Source organism: Arvicola amphibius, chromosome 13, assembly GCF_903992535.2.
Source record: "Arvicola amphibius chromosome 13, mArvAmp1.2, whole genome shotgun sequence".
NCBI lineage: Eukaryota > Metazoa > Chordata > Mammalia > Rodentia > Cricetidae > Arvicola > Arvicola amphibius.
The window spans coordinates 46,645,678-46,660,255 of record NC_052059.1 but is presented as its reverse complement, the minus strand read 5'-3'; positions in this window follow the sequence as shown (position 1 = coordinate 46,660,255).

The following is a 14,578-nucleotide window of genomic DNA, read 5'->3' as shown; positions in this document are numbered from 1 at the left end:
GTTTCTGCTCTTATTAATGCTGTGCCGCAGGGAGAAGTTTGTCAGGCAGCCGGATAGGACAGCAGTGCTGGGCGACTGTGTGCAGAAGCGGAGGGGAGGATACTGTCCATTGAGACATCCCATTTGCTGCTGCTGCTGCTGCTGCTTTTACCATGGGAGAATAAGAATCCACTCACACCACTGGGTAGTGTAAATAGGCCTTTGACCTGGCACCAAAGGCCTCTCTCTCACTCACTGCTCCGAGTCTGTTTCTGGTCAGCTCCATTGGCTTGAATGTAGCTCTAATGAGGCTGAGGTCACGGGTTCAGTACTGGTGTGGTCTAATTACCAATAAGTCAACTGTTTCAGGGTCTTCGCTTGTACTTCCAAACCAAGCCAGCCACTCTGCATATGCTTAGTTTTGGTCACACAGGAGACAAACGGGGCACCCAGAGATAAATCAGCACAAGTCTCTTACCAGAGAGGGATGAGCACTCCGAGTCCAGCTGTCGACAGGTTAGTGGCCAGGCCTGGATCTGAGCAACAAGAGCCCATTCTTGCACCGGCACGAGAGCCATCGGTAATTGGCACATGCTCCCTGAGTCCTGTGCTGAGGCTGCCAAGCTCCCTTCTCAAAGGGCTTATTATTCTAATTTAGAGGCGAGAGGAGGAGGGGGGGACCAAAGACTTCACAGGGATGTTTTCAGTTACGGGGGATGCTTAGAGGAACTGGAAGAAAAAAGAAAGGACAGGTAATACTCCTTCTAATTTTATCACGAGGTAAAGGAAACGTGTTAAAAGTAATTTGGAGTCTCAGTCATAGAAGAAAATAGCCAGTGTTAGCACAATTTGTGGTCCTGTGCATTCAACCAGTGACATTTTTGTGACTTTTTTAATTTGTTGCACAAATAATGTTTTATAGGGGGCTGGAGAGATAGCTCAGTGGTTAAGAGCATTGCCTGCTCTTCCAAAGGTCCTGAGTTCAATTCCCAGCAACCACATGGTGGCTCACAACCATCTGTAAAGAGGTCTGATGTCCTCTTCTGGCCTGCAGACATACACACAGACAGAATATTGCATACATAACAAATAAATAAGTAAATAAATAAATATTAAAAAAATAATAATGTTTTATATGAGAAATAAACACCTGCGGATGGAATGAAGAGCATCCAGCATCTCTCACAAACCGGTTATTTTAAATCTTTCCGCAGAAACTCCCGGTCCTGACCCACAGAAGCGTCACATTTTTGAGTGATTCCCCCTAAGCTAAGAGACCCCCCAACCTGACAGGAGCCCCATGAAGAAACTCCACGAGGAAGCAAGAGACCCCCCCCAAAAAAAAACAATCTCACTCTCACCTCCCCCCACACAAGAATTTCCAAACAGCATGCACTGACCACGCTATCATTTGGAAAACATCAAGAGAGCAACCTTTCCGCCTGCCTAACGAGCATGCCGAAGAATGGGGTGCTTCCCTCAGGAACATACTGTAATTTCTCATGGAAACACTTTGTGAAAAGCCAGCCATATATCGTAGCCCCTGAGTATGAAACCACGGGTCCCTCTAACCACACGAAACAGCTGTGCCCTCCGAGAAAGGTCACCCGCTGCAGTCGTGTTCCTTTTTACTTTTAAAGAAACGTCAGGCCGTGGTTTATGCGCTCCTTATGACAGGGTGCTGTTTATTGTATCACCAACCTGCCATAACTTCAGAACGAGGAAACTGCCATTACGGGGAGAGTATATATCTTTCTGACTTGCAGGAAAGATGAAAATTAAGAACGGCCCTTTTTCGGAGTGGCCTAAGTATTCTTTGACAGTCTCCTACAATATTTCAAGCATCTCAGATTCATAAAACCCGATGCTTGACTCCCCGAGCCCATCGCGGTGACACTGGTGGAGAGGACAGTGCCAGCACTGCCCTCCCCCGGCAGCTGATTCGATCAAGGACTTTACACCAGCTTGTTTGGTGCCCCCAAGGATGCTGAGGCACATGTAACGAAATCACAGGACATTAGGTAATAATGGCTAATGTTTAGCAGGTGCCGGTCCTGTGCTAGGCATGGGACATGCATTATCTCAATTTGTCCTCACATCTATGGGGAAGTCACTCAGCAGCCCCGTGGTACAGATAAGGAAAATAAGAGAACCAAGGGACCTGTTCTGAGGGGAGGGCCACATGGCTGGAAAGTGAGGGCATTTTTTAAGACTCAAAATCTGGGGAACTACTTCAGTCTTTGCAAGCACAAAGACCCGGATTCCATCCCCAGAAGTCATGCAAAACAAAACAAAAGAAAACTGAAAAGTTGGATGTCGTGGTGGTGTGCTTTAACTCAGCACCAAGGACGGGTGTGGGTGGGTTCCAGAGGCTCACTGGTGGCTTGGCCTACTTGTCAAGTTCCAAGCTAGTGAGAGACCCCGTCTCTAAAAAGCGAGTTGGGAGATCTCTGAGGAATGACAGTTATACATATGGGCACACATGCGTGCGCGCACACACACACACACACACACACACACACACACACACGGGGGTGGGATGGGCTTTATTCAAAGCTGCATAAGTGATCCGCACTCAGGAATGACATTGCTCCTCAGCCACTGTGGTTCCAGGCAACGACAGGTATCTTTACCATCCTTACGTTCGACGAGTACTGTCTAAATCGTTGGGAAACAGCAAGTAGCCTCATTACAGGAACACAACTCCATAAAGACTCATTCGAAATCAGATCCGTATGACCTCAGACTCCACACCCTTATGCCAAAGTTCTTGACCTGGAGAATTTTCTAGAAGCCAGAAGAATGTGAACCATTTTCAAACCCCTGCTTTAACTCTTGACTGTCTAGGATACAGTGGGGAGCGGGGGTGGGGGGGGTGGGGGGTGGGGATGAAATCGCTTGAGGGTTCTGTTTAAACTCCTTGTCAAAGTCTGTTTCACTGTCTTCATAGTCTAGGCCAGGTGAAATCTTTGGAATGTCAGGGTGTTTCAGCAAACAGTCTAGATTTGGACCAGGCTGACGAGGAACATGTGGCCGCTACGGGACACGAAACTCGTTTCTTGAGTTAGTGCAGAGGTTCCTAGAGGTTGGGGCAGTCTGGCTCCAGCCTCCTGTCAGTTAGAATTTGATATGCAAGTAGAAGAGGAAACACTAGGGCTCAAGCCACGTGACAGAGAAAGGGTCCAGAGAGATAGGGGTGAGGAAGCTTAAAAAAAAAAAAAAAAGTACACATGGAAATGCCATAAAGAATTTCAGAGCGGGCAGCCAAGTGGCTGCCTAGTTTCCTCTGCTTAGATGGCATTAGTATTCAAAACCTGGGGGAAAACTTCAGTCCTGGTGAGCACAGAGACCTGAATTCCACCCTCAGAAGCCATGCAAAACAAAACAAAAAAGCTGAAGACGGTGGTGGTCATCGTGGTATATTTTACTCCAGACAAACAGACTTTTTCTGTTCTTGTGTCTTTTCCCTCCTGCCTGTCTCTGCTCCTCTCAGTCCTGCTTGGTGCACTCAGGGAACTGTGCGGGGGGCTGAGCCTAGTGGGGAGCCCCCAAGCGGTAGGTTCTCTTCTCATCTTCCCTCTGACTCTCCTGAGTTCTGTGACCTTATTCAAGTCACTTAGCTGTTGTGGGACAATCTTTTTGGATACCATGAAGATGTGTCTCTGCCAAAGTACCTTCTGATTGGTTTAATAAAGAACTGATTGGCCAACAGCTAGGCAGGAGAAGATAGGTGGGACTTCCAGGAAGAAGCAGGAACTCTGGGAAGAAGAAAGATGGGATTTGTCATCAAGATGCAGAGCAAGTCAGACAGTACAGTATGGAGGAGAGGTAGCAAGCCACGTGGCAGAACATAGGTTAATATAAATGGGTTAATTTAAGTTCAAAGAGATAGTTAGGAACAAGCTTAAGCTAAAGCCAACTTTTCATAATTATTAAGAAGTCTCTGTGTTATTATTTGGGAGCTAGCAGTCCAAAAAAGACCTACTACTACACTTATCAATGCCTTTCCACTTTAATCTCTCTCTCTCTCTCTCTCTCTCTCTCTCTCTCTCTCTCTCTCTCTCTCCTCTTTCCTCCCTTCTCTCTCTCTGTCTCTCTCTCTCTCTCTCTCTCTGTCACACACACACACACACACACACACATACACACACACACACACACACACCAGCATATTTGTATTGAAAGCCAAATGGAGAGGTTCTATTCAGTCCAGGGGTGGAGGAGTTAGACTGAATGGTTCTATAGTCCTCTGGGATTTAAAATGTCACAGCATTCCCTCTGACACAATGACCTGCCTTTTTTCCCCTTCCTCATCTTTTGACATGGAAACAGGGCACAAAGTAGAGAGCGCAGACATTCGTAGGTGTAAGGAATCTCTCTGTATCTCCCTTTCCCCCCATCTCTCCCTATCTCCTTGCCCCTCCCCACAGATTCCTTTTGTGTTTTAAAGCAGAGTCTCACTAGGTCACCCAGGCAGCCCTTGAACTGACTTAAGCTCTGGAGTCTGGGATTAGAGGTTCAAGCCCAGCTTCTTCCCTCGCCCCCCCTCACTTAGCCCTGTAGCACTTTTCTTTGACCTGTGGAGGGGGCTGTTTCAAAGGCTAAGGAGCCGGCTCTCACCTCTCTCACCCATTTCTTCACTCGAGCAAGCATGCTGAGCCTCTCTGCATGCCAGCGTTCTGCCAGGCATGGTGATTACAGGGCCACGGGGAATCTCAGACACCAGTTTCTGCTGGTTTGCAAACCGTGGATCTCAAGAGGAACAAAGGAGCCTTTCCAAGGAGAGCCTACACCAATCACTTGTACATTTTAAAAGTGACAGTCTCAGGAGCCACAGCAATCAGCCAGAGAGGCAGTGTCAGAGATACAAAGACACAAAAGGATTACAATAAGCCTGGTGGCAAAGGCAGCGGTGGGGGGTTCACATCCTTAATCCCAGTTTCTGGGAGGCAGAGGCAGGAGGATCTCTGTGAGTTCAAGGACAGCCTGTTATACAGCAAAAGGACAGACAGAACTACACAGAGAAACCCTGTCTCAAAACACAAGTAAGTAAGTAAAAACAAACAAACAAACAATCAAAAGAGGATTATAGTAGCCCACAAAGACAGTGGTCCATACCAACTCTGTGTGTCAAACTTGTCATCTTCCTCCTGAAAAAAACCACCTAAGCCAGCATTGTCTGCTAGAGCTAGCTGGGTTCACAGAAATAATCAGCGTCTGTGATCTCAAGATGAAACCAACAGCCACGTGGCAACCGAGCGCTTGAAGTGCAGTGTGTCTGACACACCGGCTTTCAATAGTTCTCTCCTCTATAAACATTTAGCTGTCAATTGTCATGTGTAGCTGATGGACATCCATGGACAGTGTAGACAGAACATAAGAAGCTCATGAGACAACATAGGCTCTAGAGAGCATAGAATACATTATATAGAACAAAAAGTTGGATAATATCCTATAAGGTATTGACGAAGTTAAAGGCAGTGAACTCCTGAATCATGAAAATCTTTTATTAATCTTCTTTTTGTTGTTGTTGCATGCTGTATGCGTGTGTCTATGTGTATGTGTGTGAGTGTGTGTGTCTGTGTGTATATGTTTGTGTGTGAATGCATATGGTGTGTGTATGTGTATACATGTGTGAGTGTGTACACTGTGTGTGTGCATCTGTACATGCCTGCATATTCAAGCGTGTGAATGCCAGAAGACAACCTCAGTGTCTGTCTTCAATCTCCACCTTTCCTGTTCACTGATGGATACACCAGGCTAGGTGGTCAGGGATTCTATAGGAGTACTTCTCTAGGCTTTAGCTCAGAAGTGGAAGAGTCCTTATTTTAAAAGGAAGAAAGAAAGAAAGAAAGAAAGAAAGAAAGAAAGAAAGAAAGAAAGAAAGAAAGAAAGAAAGAAAGAAAGGAAGGAAGGAAGGAAGGAAGAAAGGAAGAAAGGAAGGAAGAAAAGGAAAGGAAACATTATTTTTTAAAAATTAGGTATTTTGACTGCATGTATCTATGTGTGTGTGTGCCTGGTGCCTGTTAAGGTCAGAAGAAGGCATCAGATCCCCTGGAACTGGAGTTACAGGCATCTGTGAACTGCCATGTGGGTTCTGGAATTCGAACCTTGGTCCTCTAGAAGAGAAGCCATTGCTCTTAGACACTGAGCCATCTCCCCAGCCCCGGAGAGTCCTTTTAAAGATAGATCCTTTTAAAGATAGATAGGAAGCCTTGTGCTTGGTGTTGAATGCTAATTGATCATGGTTAAAAATAGCTTTCATTTGATTTTTTTTCCTTTTGTCTTACCTCAAAGTGACTAATTTTCCTATGAGGAAAGAGAATTCTAAGAGAAGAAGCAAAGTTAACTATCTGCTCTCTCAGTGAGTTCAAGTTTCCACCAGGGTCATGTAGCAATGATCAAATTGAAATTTTATATCTACTTTTTGTTCAACTGTGAGAGCGAGAGGAGTCTCAGTGGAGAGGAGAGGGTTATATATGTCTCAGTTTTCAAAAAGAGTCGGAAGAAAAGATTCTATAGAGATGAGTGGGGTTAATGATAATCTCCAGAACACTAGCCAAGAGGGCTTTTGAAGAGGGCCAGGGAGACAGCTCAGCCCAAAAAATGTTTGGTGCTCAAGCAAGAGGAACCAACTTAGATTCCAAGAACCTGTAATCCCGTCACTGTAATCACTGCGGGAGGATGCAGAGAAAGAGGGATCCCTGGGGCTTCCAGGTCAACCAGACTAGCTTAACTAGAGAGCTTGAGGCCAGTGCGAACCCTTACCTCAAAATGAAACAAGAGACATGGCATTGGAGAAACAACGCTAAGGTCAAGGGACCCCCACACGCATGCGTGCACATGCGCTTCAGCAAAGCACTGGATGGAGCCTTTCATCACAGCATCCTGGACAACATTTAGAAATCTGAGCTGAATGCTGATGTTATGAGATGGACTGGACTCGTCAGCACTTGGATGGCTGTCCTCGGAGCAGTGATTAATCGGTGACTGTCAACCTGAGGGGAGGCTTTCACACCGTGCCACGGAACTGCCTGTCCTTGGCCGCCTCTACTACACGTTCGCCTGATTCCTCTGAGGACAGCCATGACGTGTTCACTAAATCAGAACACGACAGGCAACTAGGAGGGACAGATAACAGATGGGAGGCCCTGGATCTGCTCATGTGGTCAGAGACCATGGGCCAGCTTCCCTCAATTTACAGTGAGAAGAACTTCTCTATGCCATGTGGAGAAGTCACTTCAGCTCCTTGAAAGAACCAAGCGATGGTACAGGAATCCTGTCATGAAACTCTGCTCTCAGGATAGAGCTGGGCCACTACCTCCTTAATCAGAGCAGCTGTGGCTCCCCACACTCACAAGACTGGGCCTCTGAGGTTCCCTCATACACGGAAGGAGTGGCGAGGGCCGGTAGAGCTAAGATTCCCCCTCTCACTCGCTTCTGAGCTGTATATAACCCTGTCCCGCTGGCTGCATCTAGTCTTGAGAGATGCAAAAGTACGGAGGCAGGTGGGAAGCTAACTGAAGGGGGGGACTATATCCTCCCCGGGAGGTTGTCACCTTTGTGGCATGAGATATTTCAGTGACACAGCTATTTGGTATCATTATGCTTCTGAAGAAAGCCCTATAAACTCAGACTTACCAAACTGCATTTGAATGGCGTGTTCCTTTGATCTGTCATGGGTGCTTTCCTGGGGCAAGTAGATGTTTATCCACAACTCCACAGGAAAAGGTAACACAACTAAAGTGATTAGAAGTCCACAGTCCAGCTTCCACAGGAAGCCTACACGCCATCGACTGTGCTGCCGATTGTGCCACCACCACGTCTCTAGGGATCCGTGAGAAGTTCCAGCACGTTTTGCAAGTACTTTGCCATCACTGCCATTAAGGTTGTGGAGTGGAGATATGGTCATGTGGTGTTGAGGAAAGTAGACATTGACCACCAAGAGGCCTGGAGAGCTCACAGAGGACGAGATGGAACGTGTGGGCACCATCATGCAGAATCCATGGCAGTACAAGGTCCCAGACTGGTTCTTAAACAGACAGAGGATGTTAAATATAGACAGTACAGCCAGGGTCTGGCTAATGGTCTAGATAACAGGCTACATGAGGACCTGGAACGACTGAAGAAAATTAGAGCCACTTTGGGGACCTTCATGTCCGAGGTCAGCACACCAAGACCACTGGCTGCGGGGGGGGCCTTACTTCTTGGGTACAGCCAAGAAGAAATGAGTCCCTGGGCCTTTGAGGTTAAGAAATAGTTTATATACCTATGGGAAAAAATTCCACTGCTCAGCGTGGTCACACGAGCCTGTGATCCCAACACCTCAAGGCAGAGGCATTAGGAGCTCAGAAAGTCCAAGACCAACGTACCTACACTGGGAGTTCTAGACCAGCTAGGGCTACATAGTGATATCCTGTCCCCAAACCACCACCACCAAAACCCAGCTGCCACCGTTTCCCATGATCAATGCATCAGAAACAATTTGGCTTCTGGTCTTGACCTGTCCTGCTCTGTGGTCAATAGAACATGCACATCTTATCTTTCTCACTCTGTTTAGTCCCTCAGCTCTTGTTAGGATCAATCAGAATGACTCCCCAGTCCTTTGTATTGATCCTCCATTGTCCCGGAAGAAGTCTCTAAATCTTACCCATAGTTACACCCACGGTACTTAGCCTTTTTCCTGGTAAAGGTAATTCTTTTTTGTTTGCCTTGGAACTTGGAGAGCCTTCGGTTCCTGTCTAGAAGGACTTGGATTTGTTGTGACAACGCCCAACACGTTCTGCACGATCTCTGATGGCATCTGAAGGTTCCAGACCATTAGCACTGACACGAAGACCCCTGTGAGAAAGGACAGCATTTGAAGGGTTCAGACCCCTATCATACAGACACTCAAAGAACCGTACCCCATGTTCATCTTAGTATGAACAGAAAATTCATGAGATCTTGGGCTCCAACCTTTGGGACAGTGAATCTATTAGCTACTTTCATGTTGTTGGGATAAAGCACCATGACCAAGGCAACTGTTAGAAAGAAGGATTTATATGGCTTATAGCCCCTGAGGGCAAAGAATCAACCATGGCGGGGGAGCATGGCAATGAGCAGCAGTCACGTGGCTGGAGCAGGCATCTGAGGGCTCCCACCTTGAACTACAAGCACAAACTGGAAGTGGGTGAGGCTATTTTACTCTCAAAGCCCACCCACAGTGATGTAGTTCCTCCAGCAAGGCCACAATGCCTAAACCTCCACAAACGGCACTGTCAACTGTCGGGGATCCTCACAAGCCTCAAGGCTGGTGGGGAGACGATCCCCAAGAGATGAAGAATACAAGGTGTACAGTGCCATCTTTGTTGGCACTGGGTCATGCCCCAAGGACTGACCCCCTGGTTTACTTTTCTTACGCATTTAAACGTAGTGGAATGTGTGACCTATGACCTTTACGACAAGGGTGAATTCTATTGGTTAACAAACAGAGCTTAGGGGTAGGGCCTAGAGGAAGGATCTGTGACAAGCCTAAGAACAGATTCTATTGGTGGAGAATGCAATATGGGCCCTCCTTCACCGGGATGTGTTCTGTTCACTGAGAGACAACACTCAGGATAGTGGAGAGATTCAGCTGGAGACTAGCTTCTAATAGAACAGCAAAGGACTGCCAGGTTATGTGGCCACATCACTCCAGCATTCCAGGTGACCAGGCATCCTTCATTTCCTCCCTTTGAAGAAAACGGGTCCATGTGATTGGCAGTCCCGGTTTCTCCAAGGCGGCATCTAAGCTGTACTTCCTACACAAATCCACGAGCTTAAGTGGGATAGTCTCAGTCACCCCCCCCCCACACACACACACAGCCACTGAGGGAGCAATTGTCTTGTTTCCTCTGTGCTGATTAGCTTCTGCTGGGTACCATGTAGGGAAGCAGAAATACAACTAAACTCCTTGGAGAAGAAGGGCTAGTTGAATCGAGAGGTTTAAAAACAAGCTAAGAGGGCAGGGGATGTAGATGCCTTAGTCTAGTGCTTGCCTACTAAGCTGCGGGTTCCATCCTGAGCACCGTATATAAACTGAGTATGGTACTTGGGAGGTGACGGCAGGAGGAACAGAAGTTTGAGGTCAATCTTGGCTGCATAGCAAGGCTGAGGCCAGGCTGGAACACACGACTCATCAAGATCCTGACTCAAAAACAAAAACCAATTAAACGAAGCAAAGTCTGACAAGTTCCGATTCATTGCTTTGACACGTCAATCATTATCTGCAGGTTTCCAGGCTTGCATGTGAAGATGTTGGGGTTAGTTACTCTATTAGACAAAGGCGAAAGCTACAGGAACCATATGTCATACAATTGCTAACAATTACAACCATCTGAGGCTGGCTGGAGCAACCTTAGGACATTCTGGAGTCTCTGTTATTAAAGAAGCTATAAAGGGAACTGTTCCCTGTAATGTTATTGTACGCGCATGAGCCAACATGGCACCAAGTAGGAAATCTTTAAGGTCCTTTAAAGTGCACACTTTGTATAATGTTATAGCTACACATCTGATTTAACTGTCGCTATTTCCCCTTCTTCTCATCTACCCTTAAAAAAAATACATTATGAAGAAGATCCAGTCTCTCTTTTTAAGCTCCCGAGGCCAGAGAGAGGAAATTGAGGAAGACCAGGAGTACTTCTTCTTTAAGATACAGCTGGTAAGTATCTTCTGGGATGTCCAAAATTCTCCTCTTCCTATCTAGCAACCTTAGCCTCCACCCTAGCTCCCTTGGGTTCGGGGAAGCATGATTTCAAGCCTGCACTGTTATCAGACTCGGGATGACAGATCATTTTCTCTTCCAAGCCTTTCCCTACACAAATGGGAAGCGGTCCAGGACACTTCAGCCAATCTGGTGGAGGAGGCCTTGCTTCCTCGTCACTGAAAACCACATAATGACCCGATGGGCTTTGGTTAATCCCCGGATGAGAAGGGGAACCGAGGAAGGAGGGGAGTTGTGGTGTGAAGTCTATGAGGCATGTACCTGCACGGCTGTAATACTGCTGGGCTCGCCTCCATCCCTGGGTCTTGGGCTGTGAGGAGCATCTGCTACTCTCCTCTCCTTTCTGCAGTTTGCAGCCACCTCTTAAGGACCCCCCCCCCAGTTCTACCCCTGCATCTGCTCAGAGTTCTCAGTTCCCATCTTTTCAAAGAGGAGGACTCAGAAGAGTCAGACAGTTGGAACAGTTTATTCAACAAAATGAGGCACGTGGGTGCATTCCAGAGAGGCAGGAGTGTGTCACAAGGCGTGTGCATGGCGGTCCATTGAGTTCCAAGTGGAGGATTTTTAAATGTTTCTTTAGAAAGAAAAAGAAAAAGAGGAAGGGAGGAAAGAAGGAAGAAAAGTTCTTATGCCTGCCCCTGGTGATGTCATTATAAAGTTCCTTCTCTTGAGTATTGCTTTTTTTTTTTCAGTCCCATTTTACGTGCTAGCTCCAGGGTGAAGACATCTCTAGGATCGTTCATTCCCTATTCACCAGGATGGTTGTTGGTGCACATGATGGCCACATAGAAAGTAACCCAGCACCTTACTTTCTGATACAATGGAAACCTAATTGTACCTTCAAGGATGTCTAGCCACATTCAAGGGAATTTGAACCATCAGGAGACATAGCTACCAATATAAATTTAACATTTAACTCCCTGCCTACGTCTTCACAATGTGTCTACTCACAAAAGGTTTGGATCTATATAACATCTCCTCCTTCAGCTCACATCTTCCCCAGTACCTACTCAGACACTTGATGCTGTCCATGCTCCACTCAACAGCAAATAAGATTTTTTTATAAGTCTAAATCCAATTACATCACTTTCTGCCTTACAACTTTGGTATGGCTGCCTTATATGATGAGGGAGGCTCACTCCTACTTCTTCCTCTGCTCTGCAGGTCTGCTTGGCTCTGCTGGCCTCTGGCATCATCTGAGGTTCATTTCTACCCTGGTCATCAATGCACTCCTTACACCCCAAGGACCTTCACAGCTTGCCCCTCTTTCTAGAAAGCTCTTTCCAATCACAACCACCTGGCTGGCTTTGAACTTACACGTCTCAGCTCCAGCACTGTGCAGGAGTATAAACAAAAGGAAAACTATGCTCTCTGGTAAACATATTTATATGGGGGCTGGAGAGATGGTTCAGTGTTGTAAGAAGTCACTTATTCATTTCCCAGCTGCCCAGACTCCCAAAATGTATTACCACACAGAAACTGGCCAATTACTTAAGTGTATTGCTAGCTAACTCTTACATCTAGAATTAACCCATCTCCATTATTTTATATTTTACCACAAGGTTTGTGACCTACCACCAAGTTTTCAGCACGTCTGTCTCTGGTGGCAGCTCCGTGGCTTCTCTTTGACTCTGCCTCCTTTCTCCCAGCATTCAGTTTAGTTTTCTCTGCCTACCTCTATTCCTTGTGCAGGCCCAAGACAGTTTCTTTATTAACCAATGGTATTCACAGCATACAGAGGGGAATCCCACATCAGTTCAGCAGTGAAGAGCACTGGCTGCTCTTCCAGAGGTCCTGAGTTCAATTCCCAGCAACAACATGGTGGCTCACAACCATCTGTAATAAGATCTAGTGCACTCTTCTGGCTTGCAGGCATGCATGCAGACAGAACACTATAAACATAATAAATAAATCTTTTTTAAAAATTATATATCTTTTATATGCTTAACATTTTTCCAGAACTTTAAAGTAGTTGAAAAATTGGGAAGCATTTTAGAACTTATGCCATCACCTTAAAGTTTAATTTTTTTAAACTTATAATCAGAACTGAATCCATTTTACTCTCTCAGCTTCAACAGAGGCAAACACAGTAGTCTCTCCACAGTCTGTCTCTTTACTTAATTCATTTTTATTTACATAAACTGTCAAACTTGTCATTTCTTAACCAAGTGTTGATCATAAGTCATTTTTAATTAACTTAAACTTACTGATTCTTTTCATTTAAAATGATAATTTTATAGGCATTGATTTTTCTTTATAAAATTATTGCATTAAAGTAGCAACTGACATTCTTGCTGGGCAGTGATGGTGCACACCTTTAATCTCAGCACTTGAGAGGCAGGCAGAGCTCTGAATTCGAGGCCAGCCTGGTCTACAGAGTGAGTTCCAGGACAGCCAGGCAACATAGAGAATCCCTGTCTTGAAAAACCAAAACCAATCAACCAAGCAAAAAAGTAGCAACTGACTACTGAGATTTTGGATTTGGGTGTCCCTTGAGGTCCATGCTTACCAGCTTTTTCTAGATCTTCTTCTGCTCAGTTTAAAGCCCATCACCTCACAGAGACCTCCTGTGATCTTTCTGTCTGAAGTAGGCTTTGTGTTGGGGTGTAGCTCAGAAGTAGAACACTAGCTTAGCATATGTGAGACCCTGGGTTCAATCTCCAACACCCTTGACCTTCCAGCCCTGCACACCTTCAACCCCTTACACCCCACTCTTCCAAGTTAGCTTCAATAGCACATCTACTCTTCTCCGCTATCTTACTTGGCTTTTAAGTCAGTTCTTAAGTTTTGCCTTAGATCCCGAGTGGAAGCATGTGCCACTCTGTCCACAGCTCCTACAATAGGGGTTGGCCCACAGCTAATGTTGCCATTGGAGCAGGAGTATTTGATTCATAGATGGGCATTATCAATGTTAGCACAAAAATAAAAGTTAGAGTAATGGTGGCAGAGGAGGAGAGGTTGCTATCAAATGACACAATCGTCATTACAGACATTTGAGCATCTCCTTCACGTTCTACTTCTTTACATGCATGAGCTTGATTCCGGGCACATGGAACTCCCGGTCCATGAAGAGGAAAACTAGGAATGTAGACTATGAATCATTCGTGTTGTTGCCATGACAAATACCTGACACAGTCATGTAGGGAGAGAGGGCTTAGTTTGGCTTACGATTTGGAGGACACCATGGCAGGAGGTCACTGGTCACATGGCATCCACACTCAGGAAGCAGAGAGAGAGGAATGCTGGTGCCCACTTTCTCCCTTTCATTCACTCTGAGACCCTAGGCCCTTAGGAAGATGCCGCCCACATTCAGGGTGAGTCTTTTCACTTCGGCTAACTGAATCTAGAAACTTCTTCCATGAATATGCCCAGAGATTTCTTCCCATGGTGATTCTAAGTCTCATCACACAGCTCAAGACAAAATTACATAACCGTTGAAGATGACACCATCAAGCAGTAAAAGGCTGAACCGCCCCTGCAGGCTCTTACAAACAGGTGTTCCTATTTTCCACATTCTGTCGAGGAGCAGACAACACCAACCAATGATGGTGCTGGGACTCAAATCCTAAACCCACATTCTTCATCCTAATCTTATATTGCCAGGGGAAAAGAACACAAAGACACACATTATGTCTAGTGAGGAACAAGAGCTGAGAACAGCCTGCAGACGGAAGGAGGTGTATGTGATTGGCATATGCAAGTAATGAACCCTAGGTACAGATATCCTAATTTGTTGCAGAATAATTTTCTAACTACCTTATCTTTTTCCCTTTTTTCCCTTTCAAAGTAGAATATGTGTGGGGGGGGGGGGGGGAGTTCAAATTTATTTGGGTTTAAATTAGTGGAAGTTTTGTA